This window comes from Nipponia nippon, unplaced genomic scaffold (assembly GCF_047370975.1).
Source record: "Nipponia nippon isolate SJK-2023a ecotype South Korea unplaced genomic scaffold, ASM4737097v1 scaffold_1, whole genome shotgun sequence".
Lineage (NCBI taxonomy): Eukaryota > Metazoa > Chordata > Aves > Pelecaniformes > Threskiornithidae > Nipponia > Nipponia nippon.
The window spans coordinates 48,284,851-48,298,094 of NW_028262290.1; positions in this window are offsets into that span (position 1 = coordinate 48,284,851).

Consider the following 13,244-nt stretch of genomic DNA (forward strand, 5'->3'; position numbering starts at 1 on the left):
ACTTAAATTTAAATCAGTCAGACTGCTGAATAATGCACAACCACTGTGTTGGCCTAATTCCGTGGTGCCCCGTTAGCCAACAGAGGACTTCGATTCACTTGTAATTTCCAATGAGGCAAAAAGGCAGTCGCTGCCACGAGGCCAGTAGTTTTATACCAGCTGAAAACAGCACAGCTGATGAAGAAAACTGGGCCTTCCCATTCCAGTTATAACAAAGCTCCAGGAGCCTATATTAAACACACACAGGAGAGAAGTGCTGAGAGCTTTTGAGCTGTGCCACCAACACTAAGCCACCTTTTTTTTTCTTGTTTGGAAGAGGAAAGGGGTATGAGTTTTAGTATGGAGTTGTCCACCCCTTCTCCTTGCTGGACGAGCACTGGGATTCTCCTGAAGCCTCTTTCCAGCCTGTGAATACCACTCCTGAAATGGGGAGAGGTGCTGGCTACTGGGTGAGGTGAGGCACTCCTGTCTGCCCTGGGGCTGAGACTCCATTACCCAAACACACCCTGCTCAGGGAGCAACAGCCTATTAGTAAGGAAAGGAGGTGAGAAAAAACATTAAAAAGGCCGAAGCTACTCCTCCTCTACCTTCCATTTTACTTTTTTTTTGGGGGGGTACCCTTTGCAACTTTCCTTCTTGTTTTCATATCTGTTTTTGTGAATCATGCCCCTAGCTTATGCTGTGACATTTTTCAAAGTAGTATTTATTTCTTCTCCAGCACTGGAAAGAAAACAATTTTTTCAAAGTAGCTTTATTTTTCTTTGGTTCATTTTTCCCACTTCCTAATTATTTGCATATTTCCATATTCTTTGCTGTATTCTTTTTTTATTACATTATTTTCTTTTACTTCTTGCCCAATCTTGTTACCTTATTTCATCTATGCATTCATTCCTTTCTCTCTCCTTTCTGACTTTCTTTCCCATCTGTCCATTCAGGTCTTCCGTCATGTTCCTCTTTTATTCTTGTTATCCCTTCTCTAATTCCTCTGTAGTAATTTTTTTCATAATTTTCAGGCGGTGTCCTGTATGGCTTGCTCAGCCTTTCAAGCCCTGGGGATGGGAAGGGAGAGGACTGGGAGGAGACAAGATGAGGAAGGAAGCTGACTTGAACACACTGTTGTCCTACAGGAAAAAAAATGCTATCTTTGCAAAGTCCGTAAACACAGTTTGACTGACTCACTGTACGCCATACTGAGTAGCAACCTCCTTTTCTAGGATAATGAGAGCCTCAGAGGGATGGTGATTCCCTCAAGAATGAAAACATGAAAGAGGACTTCCCCAAAGCCATTGGGTGGAGCACAAAGGATGTGGAAAGACTGGAGGGCTGGAGAGTAAAGATGATAGATAAAAGCAAGGAATTCAAGCACCATGAATATCAACAATTGAATAAGTTGACATTATAAACGTTTTGGCCTCCATTGACCATCAGCTGGTGAGGCTGGTGGAATCCACTGTTTTGTTTCTGTGAGTCTGAATAAGTCCAATGCTATGAATTCTATAATGAATGCCAGTTTCAAGGTATTTAATGACATTTTAAATTATTCATGAATTAATTTAACTGAGAGGTTAGAAAGAATTTCTACTCTTTTTAAAGGTATTGACAATGAGATTTTAATTTCAGCGTCAGTACAGGTGCCTCAGCAGGTTTTACTGAGGCTACTTTCATACAGAATACGTAAACCAGCATACAATAGCCAATCAAAACATGTATATTAGAAACACAGTTCATGTAAACTTAACTGGAAACAGGACTTTTTTATTGTCTGAGATATAAACTTCTTTACTGCAGATACAGGCTTAGTTTTACAGGTGGATATGTGATGAAATGTATTTTCTATATACTGTATAAAATACCTTAGTAATGGTGGTAAGTCACTTCAGGGATCTCTACTTGTGTGTTTGAACTCCACCATCTGTGCCAATAATGTCCGACTTCTGTATTTGTCATTTTTCTTTCTTTTTCCCTTTTCTAATACCAGTCGTTTGGGTGGTTTAATAAATCCAACTGGATATTATTGATTATTCAGCCATATTTTCTTTCCTTTCTTCCTCCATGAATTCTGATTAGCATATTTTCATTGCAGCTCCCTAAATGGAAAATTATGAAAAATGTGTCTTGCTGTAAGCCATTTTCTCATTTTATCATGAGACAGAAACATGTATGACAGGATTGTACTCTTCTGCAACCGTCTTCATCTTTGTGTTTTTATTTAGTCTTCTAAAAGGTGAGCACAAAGTTATAAAACAAGATCAAAGGCTAATTTGCATTTACCTTGTAAAGATTTAAATTTCCACAAAAAGCTCAAAGAAGCAGAGTCAGGCCCATAAGTGGGACTGTCATGACCATATTTCTAGTTCTGAGTTGCACCAAAAATTATGTTTTATGATATAGCTTGAAATCTGAAGGACCAACTCTTTGTTCTAATGTGTAGTTTAATTCTTCACACAAGAACTCAAGAACAAGTTTAAAGGTGGTGGAAAACCCAGGAAGGTTTGCCCTGTCATGGACAGCTCATGCCGTCTATACAGTTGTGCATAATGCAGGTCTCTGCTGGATCTGTGTATGTTAATCTGAGATATATATGCTGGTAATATTATAGATAGTATATGATATTCTGATATAATGTGAACTCAGGTCTGCTTAATCTTCACATAATTAGCTAAAGCTCTGTTTTATTCTGTGGTAGTCAACAATGCAATAATGTACCAAAGATTAAAGCTTCTTAATGCCATTTGCTTATAGCAACACAATGAAGAAGGAAATTAAAACTGTTTTATTTTATTTTTTTAAATAAGCTGTTCATTCTTTTGAATATCAGACAAAAGTAGAGATCAAATGAAAGACAGAAAAGAAAAGATACATAAACCAAACTGATTACAAGAAAGGGTATAAATTAATTAGACTGGAAAGTATTTTGGTTTTGCAGCCATCTTCCTTTATAATCTCAAAAACCATCTAAACTAATAAATGTTAAACGTGTGCCGAAACTAACGTACGTGTATCAACTTGTCTATGCTTACAAATGGAATAATTTAAACAGAACATGGCAAGGGAATTAGAAAAATAAAGAAAACAACCACACCTATACTTGTAAAGCATGTAAAACTGAATAACATGCAAAAGCATGAGTGAGTGAAAGAATATTGTATGTGCGTGTGTGTGTATAGGCTACTTAAGGTGGTGATATTAAATGAATGCATCACTAACGCAGGGTGGATGAGGTGGACCTGGTCAGCTTCCTCTTCCCATGACAGAATAAGATCTGATCAACGCAATAATTAAACAAGCATTTCATCTGTTAATTGCTCTGTTATTGTCAGAGTTTTAACATTTCTTGTGAATGCAAGCCATAATGCTGAGAGTTTACAGGAAAAATCCTTATGGTATTAAACTGCTAAAATTTCAAGATTTTAATGCAGGGTGCGGTCAGGATGAAGACATGCTAAATGAATACTTCTGGGATTATAATTTTATCCAAAATGTACTCTACACATTGTAGAAATCACGAAGGGTCTTCTTTTGTGATTTCTGTAGCCATCAAACCAGAACATTGTAACAAAATGCTATGGAACTTGAAATTGATCTCAGCAGGAACAGTGTGTCTTCACAAATGTAAAAACATCAACTAGGGACTGAGATACCTAATTCCAAATTCAAAGTTTTGCCCTAGTAATGCAAGGCAATTTTTAATTTTTTTTTCAAGCTGGGCACATATTTGCAGATTTTTTTTGAGCATTTTAAAGTAAATGGAAAAAAATGACCAAATATGAGCAATCTGGAAGTAATATGCAAAGTGAAATATGTGAAATTATTTAAAATATCATTCTACTCTCTATCAATAAGTAAATACTTATTTTGTAATTTCAAAACAGCTTTTGGTAGTATATTCTAGCACATATAGTGAGACTTGGAAGTGCTCCAACATCAAGCAGAGAACCCTGATCACATCCTGACAGAAATCAAAATCATCCCACCTTCCCACTGTCTCTTATCCTCTGTGTCCTGATTTCTACTGGATGGGAACTTGGGCATGCGGACAGTCCTTTGTATGCCAATATGCTGCTACATACCTCTCTTTTTGGCAAGCACAGTGCCAAGACTGCAGGAAGCACTTCAGGCACCCAAGCTCACCAGTTAAATGCCCATAAGTCTTATCGATGCCTGTAGAATTGCATGAGGAGTTTTATCCAACAACATAGAGAATGTGCTGTTATATATTATTAAAATTATGCTGAGCATAAAAATGTTTCTTCCTTCTTCAATTGACATTAAAAGTTTCAGTTGGGGTTAGTTTCTTTTGTGTCATATGGTATACAGAAAGTAACAGTCAATCTCCGTTCAATATTCCGAGAACTTAAACAGAACAAACTGTTACAGTATCTGATATTTTGACCTTTTTTACACCAAAGGTCAACTCCTCTACCAGTAGACCCAGTAATTTGTGCTTGATTAAAATTTAAGCATCCTTTTGGTCTTACAAAGTAATTCTGAGAAGTCTCTGGTCATGGTTTAAGATCTTCAGGAGCATGAGTCTCCAACTCCCCCACCCCTTTTTTTAACATGCTGAGCTTTTAAAATCTCTCATAGTGTAGAGTATCTACCAATTTTCAAATAATAATTTCAGCTTTTTATCTTTTGCCTTTGAATTCTTTACCATAAGAATCAGTATTTTGTTCTAGTACTCTTCTCACCAGTATTGGATACAGGTGTAAATCTTCCGTTTTTTTCCCCAATCCCTGTATATCTCAGGGTCATATTAACTCTATTTTGTTGACTCCTTGCATTGGAAACTTGTGTTCACTTGCTGCTTCTGTTATAATTCCTCCACTACAATATGAAACAGACCAAGGTACTCAACACCTTCTTTGCCATCATCTTTATTGCTAAGACCTGCCTTCAGCAATCCCACATCCATGAGACCAAAGGGAAGGCTTACCCTCAGTGGAGGAGGATCAGGTCAGGGAACATTTAAACACACTGAACATACACAGCCCCATGGGACCGAGTGCTGGGGGAGCTAGCTGATGACATTGCAAAGCCACTCTTGATTATCTTTGAAAAGTGGTGGCCATTGTAGAAGGTTCCTGACACTTGGCAGAAAGTAAATGTCACTCCTATCTTCAAGAAGGCCAAGAAGGAGGATCCAGGGAACTACAGGCTGGTCAGAGTCGCCTCAATCCCAGGGAAGGTGATTGACCGTGTAATCCTGGAAGCTATTTCCAAACATATTAAGGATAAGGTGACTGGGAATAATCAGCACGGATTTATGAGAGACATCCTGTCTGACCAACCTGATGAAGTGACTAGCTCGCTGGACAAGGAAAAAAAACAGTGGCTATTGTTTGCTTTGACTTTAGCAAGGCTTTTGACACTGTTTCCCGTAACATCCTAAGATAAAATATTGACGTATGGGCTAGATGAGTGGACAGTGAGGTAGACCAAAAACTGGCTCAACTGCTGGGCTCAAAGGGTTGCAATCAGATGCACAAAGTCCAGCTGGAGGCCAGGCACTGCTGGAGTACCTCAGGGGACAAGAATGAGTCTGATACTGCTAAGCATCTTCATTACTGACGTGGATGGTAGGACAGAGTGTGTACCCTCAGAAAGTTTGCAGACGACACAAAACTGGGAGGAGTAGCTGATACACAAGAGGGTCATGCCGCCATCCAGAGGGACCTTGACAGGCTGGAGAAATGGGTCAAGGGGCAAAGAGTTGGGCAAAGAGTCCAGCAAAGGGACGCAAAGATGATCAATGGCTAGGAGCATCTGACATGCAATCAGAGGGTGAGAGAGCTGTGACTTTTGAGCCTGGAGAAGTCTCAGGTGGGATCCTGTCAATGTGTATAAATACCTGATGGCAGGAAGAAAGAAAGTGGAGCCAGGCTGTTCTCAGAGATATGACAAGGGGCAACGAGAAACTGAAACACAGGAAATTTCACTTAAACAAAAGAAAAAACTTTTTTACTATAAGAGTAGTCAAGCACTGGCACGGGTTGCCCGGAGTCTGTGGAGTTTCCATTCTTGGAGATATTCAAAATCCAGCTGGACACGGTCCTGAGCAACCTGCTCTAGCTGACCCTGCTCAGAATAGAGGGCTTGGATAAAATGGTCTCCAGAGGTGCCTTCCAACCTCAGTCATTCTGTGATTTTGTGTTTCTGTAAATCATCACTTGACAGGATATATTATTACATTGTTAGGTACAGTTTAGGCATGTTCTTTCAACAAATAGGCATTTTTATTTTAATGTAATTTATTTTCTTATAATGAAGATATGATACAAGTTGAAGAAAACTTTAAAAGTCTCCAGGGGTAATTACCCTAGCCTTTATTAATTGTCAATTCCCTTCAGATATCACAACTAATTTTATAATGGTATTCCAACCCTGGAAGAAATTGTTACAGAAATGCACAGATGAGTGCAAAAAGATCATATTAGGGCCAGGACAAACAATAGGACAGCAATAAAGACAGAAGTAGAAGTTTGAAAGAGTTTTAAAGCTGGGTACAAGATGCTTCCATGTAAAGCAACAGGGAAAGGAAGAGTAATGTTACTAAAAAACAAAACCAGAAGTCAGAATATCATTTTATGCACTATTTCCCCCCCCCCCCCCCCAAATAAGCAAAGACAGAATTGCCTGGTTTTATAATATAGGACAATAAGCTGAGTCCCCTAGGCAAGGCCAGTAGTGACTGAGAGCAAAGAGGAGCATCTCCCAGAGGTGAATCCCTTCACCAGCAAACTTTTTTGCAAGGGGCCCATCTCACCCTACAGAGTAGTGAGAGAACTTGGGAGACTGTGTTCACGACTTAATGTGACTTTAGTATCTAAAGTACAGAAGAAAGACTCTTGGCCAGTCTTTCAAACCAACATGCACCAGAGTTAAAAGCTTCTAGTAACTTCAGGTGACTGGGAACAAAATGAATGATTCATAGTTCTATGAATGCTGTTTTGAGATAATGATTTGTCTGAATTATGGTAGGATAAAGACTGGGTATTAACATGTTTCAGGGCACTCAAAACTAATCTCAGAACTGGCTTGAGGCACCCCAACAATGTAGTCAAAACTAGGTGGTAGCAAAGGGCATTTCACATGCGGGTGTGTTAGGATAGAGGAAACTGGGAGTTTGGTCAGACACTGGATATCTGGCATGATAGGAAGGCGCAGAGGGCTTCAAGAGACACCTGTGTGTGATGAGGTAGGGTTGAGATACATGGGTTACTTGGGGAGCTGTGTTGGAGGGAACAGGAAAGGCCTGTGTGAATTCTGGGGGCTGGAAGAGCTCAGCGACTTTCCAGGCTATGAAGCTGGGGAGAGGCCTGGGACAGGACATGGAGGTTTCAGGAGGCTGTAGGAAGTGTCAGAGAGGTCCAGAAACTTCTTTTTCTCTTCCCAATTTTGTCCTTGAAAAATCCCTCATTTACCAGCTGATTGGATTTAAAAAATCTGGAACACCTGCCTCACAGACAGAAGCCAACTCAGCCTCTCTTATGGAGTTATATGGGAGGGTTATATGCGTTATCCTCCGATATGGGGTGCTGCGGTGTGTACAGGAGGGGGCTGCTCCTGCCATGGGAAAGAGGAAAGGGTGAGGCTGGGTGGGGGGGTCAGGGGCAGAACTGGGATGCTGACCTTTGAGCAACGCCTGAGAGATGAGCGGAGCAAGATGCAACTGCTCTTGCAAGAAGGAAACAAAACCAGCTGCCGACCATGGATTTGGATTAGTTCTTTGGAGGCAACTGTGTGGCCAACAAGGTCAGTGTGGGTACATAGGGCTGTGCAGTCATCCGTTTCCTCTGCCTCTTACAAAGGCTGTTTCACACTGTCCCAGAAGTTTGCCACCCTACGTACATGCTTATTTTGCTCTTTCCTAAAGCCAGCTGTGCAATAAGCATTTGTAAAACTTAGGAATAGATGCAATTTAAAAAGAAAATCAATCGAATAAGAAATATCCTACATCTGTTCCTGTGTGTAGCAAAACTTGGTACGAGATCCATATACCCTAAACATCAATGAAGTACCCAATTTTATGTATGTCAGGTTATTACATGGTCTTCAATGTAAGCTACACAACATACTACCTCTTTACATACACCTCTAAGAACGTATGCAGGTTTCAAGACTGTTTGATTGACTATGAATACCTATGCCAGTATTGGCTTAGATTCTGAATTATTTCTGCATTTCCTTAAATAATGTTTCAGAGATACACATAAGAATAAAGAATTACACATTTCAATACAATTCAACTAAGCAGCTTTAATTTCCTCTGTGTTCCTGTAGGATGATTCTTTAATGGTTTTGATCAAGGTCATAGCTGGCCTTGGAGAATGGATGGTATATAGAAGGACTCCATCTTATATTTTCAGACTGCACCCCTTTTTGGACTAGTGTTGATCACATATATATGACTAGTATCAATTCTGGCAAACCCTACTTTATAGTGCTGAAGCCAGCTAAAGAGTCAGGTAAACATGTAGAGAAATAATCTTAAAGACTTGTTCTAGTTCTAGAAGTACAGATTTTACTGGTTATACACAACATTGAACCATTCAAGTCAAGATTAAGAACCCCAAAAGGATATATTATCTGCTTGGTTTTCTTAAATCAACAATGTAAACAGTTTCTTTTGTTTGAAATGAAGCAATCTCTCTAAATATTTTAATTGCTTTTATTCTTTACTGGCCACAGAAAACTGAGAAGAATCCAAATGCAAACAATCTAAGTAGGAAGTTTTCATTTAGAAACATCAGCTGACCAGGTATACAATTTCTGCATATGTTGTGGATAGTGTACTAGCCCTAGCGAGATCACAGAGAATAGACTTTATCTTAAAATGTTCATTTCAGAACACAGAATGAAACTTTACATAGTACAGATTAAAGAAAGTTGGTTTTGGTTTTTTTTTTTTTTTTTAATTTCATGGAATTAAATCTAGAAGGTACAAAAATAAAAACTTTCTGAAACACTTTCCTCTAAAACTTGTCACACTGATACATAAGAGTTTGGTTGATCACGAATGTATACTTTTGAAAGGAGATAAACAGAGTGCTCATCTCAGTCATCATCTAATCAATAATCTAAGAAAGCCCTAATCATTTCATCCTATATTTACTGAAACAGTGGCTCTTTGGCAAACCTTTTCCATATTTTTTGGTAGCAATTCTAGATGTGTACAGAATAGTAATAGTAAGACAGCCAAAGTATTGGCAGTATTTCAAGCTGCCACCTGCATTGGTACCATTGTGTCATTTAATTGTACTCACAGAAGCTCTAGTTGCCATTTGATTAAAACAAATTGGCCACTGGCCTTTCACCTACATTCCTATTTACACTAACTGAATAGGCCTAATGACAGTAACAGTAACACATTTACGGAAGTTCATACGAGCTAAAAGAAAAAATGGTTAGAAAGCAAGGAACACTTTGTAATATGTCAAAACTGTATTTGTGAAATGAAAGTTGTATGTACAACTTTATTTTGGATTTCAGTAGCACAACATTGGAATTTGGGTTTCAAAATTTTCTGTTCCCTCCTTTTTCTTCTCCTTGAGCTCAACAGTTATCTGTTTCCTCACTCACAAGAAATACTACTGCCCTTTCACAATTCCCAGTCCCCTGCACAGAGACCTTTCCAAATGTTTTACTTCTCAGAAATCCTTCATAGCTGCATATTCTACTACTCTTTACGGTAAAGAAAGAAGTAAGACCTTGCGGTTTATGTTGTTCCCAACAGGAGGGTATATTCAAGAACACTTTGGAGACATGTCCTAGGAAACTGCTTAAAATGCAAATATTTATGTGAAAGGACAATGAATAAGTATGTTAGAGTTGTACAGATTTCCAAGGACCAGTCAAGAGAAGCCACAGGAACCTTGGGACTTACTCCTTTTCTTCTAACAAAAGATGAAATGCTGTAAAACAATTCACTGCCAACCTCTCCATTTGCTACCTTCACTCATAGATGAGAAAGCAAGACTCATCAATGAATGAAATAGAAACAAAATAGAATGAAAATGTCTATGCACAGATGCCAAAGGAAAAGACTTTTTTGGTTACTGATGCAAATAACTATTTTTAGATTCTCAAGGCTAGTTTAATGCATGTCATTCATTAGCTGAAGCATTACACTTCTGTAACACATTTTTCATTTTCTTTACACTATTTGCATACCTCTCTCTAACACACCTATAGATACCCTTTCCTAGGATATTTGTATCCAGCAAAGCAAGGAAATAGACGAGATGTAGCAGTACAAGATGTAGTAATAGAATTACAAAACAATATAACTACAAAACTAGTACCAGATGTAGTAATATTTTCAAAACCTGTTTAGTCATTCTACTTTCTTCCCTGTGTCTGTAATACTATTTTATTTTTTCTGACATGCCACAGTATATAAATGCCGACAAATGACTATTTTCTCTACAGTATTAAATAGTTTTTCTTCTGGATTATAAGAAAACCAAGGCTTGAAGACACACTTGCATTTGTTAAATTCACACTTCCATTTGTTAAATTAACTCTGTGATTTTGTTTAAATAATCAGATGACCTAAATAATCAATTTACACAGAAAAAGAAAGGAGAGAAAGACATTCTTGGGCAATTCTGTGTTTGCACATAGAATCCCAAATGGCTGTGACTCATTTTCATTCTGGCTTTCGTTCTCATTGGCAATTGCTGAGTTTTCCATTATATTACTGACATATATAAAAATACTGAAATTTCTCTTAAAGACTTCCCTTTCCAGGAAGGTTCAGCTTCCAGAAAGTTTTCCTCTGATGCTGTAGGGAAGAGAAGGGGGGAACATGCCTACAGTTCAATGATATGCACATAGATTATAGCTCAGTCTTCAACAGAAACCAGTTTGAACGATAGACTAATGTATTAGGAACTGAGCCAAATCTTTTACCAGAAAAATAACAACATGCAACTTTGAACTAGAGTCTCTCATTTGCCTGAACAAATTGTGTTTGATTCATTAATTGGAGCTAAACAATAGTTGTTCTGGCAAGCTTTCAATGTCAGACTGCCACTTTCGCCTTTTGCTGTGTTCTAGCAAGGTTCTTTCATTACTTTTACAATAGTTGTCTCACATATTCTTATCAGAACTCCGTATCATTAAAATAGATGTTTAGATTTAGGTCTTTGATATTAAATCCTCTTACCCTTTGTTCTACCCTGTCCACATCACAATATTGCTATTCTATTATCTTCCTTTTATCGCTACTGCGTCAGTTACTACATTGCCACATAGAGAATAATCAAACCAAAAGCATTATAAAAGAAGTTTGTTAGTGAATCAATATTTTCTGTTAAAAATTATGCCCTATCCATGGGATAAACTGAATTCAATAAAAGACACTGCAACAAATATTGCTCGCATATTAAAAGCAAGTATGAGTCTGTAAAACACTTCATAAACTTCACGAGCATCATATTTAAACAATGAGGGGTTATTGCCTGTTTTACTTCATTTGAAAAGCACCTACAGAGTTTCACTCTTTTAATAGTTACAGACCTTATACATCTGATGCCTTTTGTAAGATTATTATGCCTAAAAATCTCTCCAGCTCTGATGATTATCCAGATGAATTTTAAAGAATAATCATCTCTCCTCTAAAACTTCCACTTTGATAGCTTAAACAGACTTTTAAACTTTCTAAAATATCTTCTCCTATTATTACATTAGACTTTCTCTATCTCTGTTCAAATTTATATTATTTTATAAGTGTGGATGATAAAAACTTGGAGTGACATTTTAAAGAATATCTTGCAAATACTATGCACTGTAACACTAAAATTCCTGAGTCTTTACTGAAAATTATTTTTATGATCTTAAAATGACTCCCTGTCATTCTAGACAGGATACTCCTGTGATCTGCCAGTAAATCCAGTTCCCTCTCTTGGAGTGCCAAATCCAGTTTATAAGCTTTCAATTTAGAGTAAAAATTCTGGCTTCAGTCCCTATGTGCATTACTTTCTACTATGCTATTTTATCCTACTTCTGTAATTCCAGTTCACAATGTGTGACCCACCTGTTCCTATCAACACTGGCAGGATTTTTCATGTGTTGCATCATCCATACTGTGGATTATTAATGCAAACATTAATCTACATTTTTTAAAGCAGTATCATGAATAATGATACTAAGCAGAACTTGTTCCAAGACTGGTTCTTGGAAAATATAATTTCTAGCCTCCATCCACCTGGACAACTCTCTTATCAATGTATATCACTGTAGTCTTCCCTTCAGCTATCATGTTAATCATTCCATAGTCCTTGTTTTAATTCCCACTTTCATTTCATTTCCTTTGATATTCATTTTAATTCCTTTGAATCAATGCTTTACTTAAATCTAGATTATTAAATTGACTGCACTGATCCCATCTAAAGGATATCAAAGAAAGATATACTATAACATGACACAAACTACTTTTGCCAAAATCATATTGAATTTATCTTATTTAAACTCCACATTCTTGGTTACTCTTCCTTTTAAAATCTGCAATAGCAAATTGTATTAAGGATAAATGAAGAATTGTTTTGGATATCCCACTTCTCCTTTTCAGATACATCTATCACACTGACTATTCTCTAATGGGAATAAATAAAGTACCACTCCCAAAATTGCAGGTTGTTTTAAAGTCACTGTTACTGGACAATATCCAGGCTGTTCAGATTTGACACAATACATGCTTATTTTTGTATCCACTAGGGACATGATCATTTCCATTTCCTATCCTTGCTGGATAATCTTTCCTTAATCGTATACATAATTTCTTCTATTAAAACTGGGTCAAAGTATTAAGGTCTGTGACATCTGATGTCCTTTAATCCCCACCTGATCCTCAGGATATGGCCCCACTTGTCCCCTTCATATTATCTCTATAGTACTGTGGTTATAAACCTTCTTATAATTTCCTTTAGTTTCTTTGAAGGATCTAGCTCAGATAGATATTTTGCCATTCTCACTGTATTTTTGTACTTTCCGACCTACAAATCGATAACCTTCTCATTTCAGTAAACTCCCCAATTACCTACAATGTCCTGTGCTAGGTGTTTAGTGGTCCAGGCAGGCCCATAGTTCTTCCCTGTCTACACACTTCTGCTTGAAACTCAAGCCCAGACTATTGAAATTTTCTCTTCACGGGATTCCATGTCTCTTTCATATGGCAGTCCATGGCTGCCTCTTAGTTGCTTTACAGCCTCAAAATTTGATCTCCTGAAATCTGAAGCTTT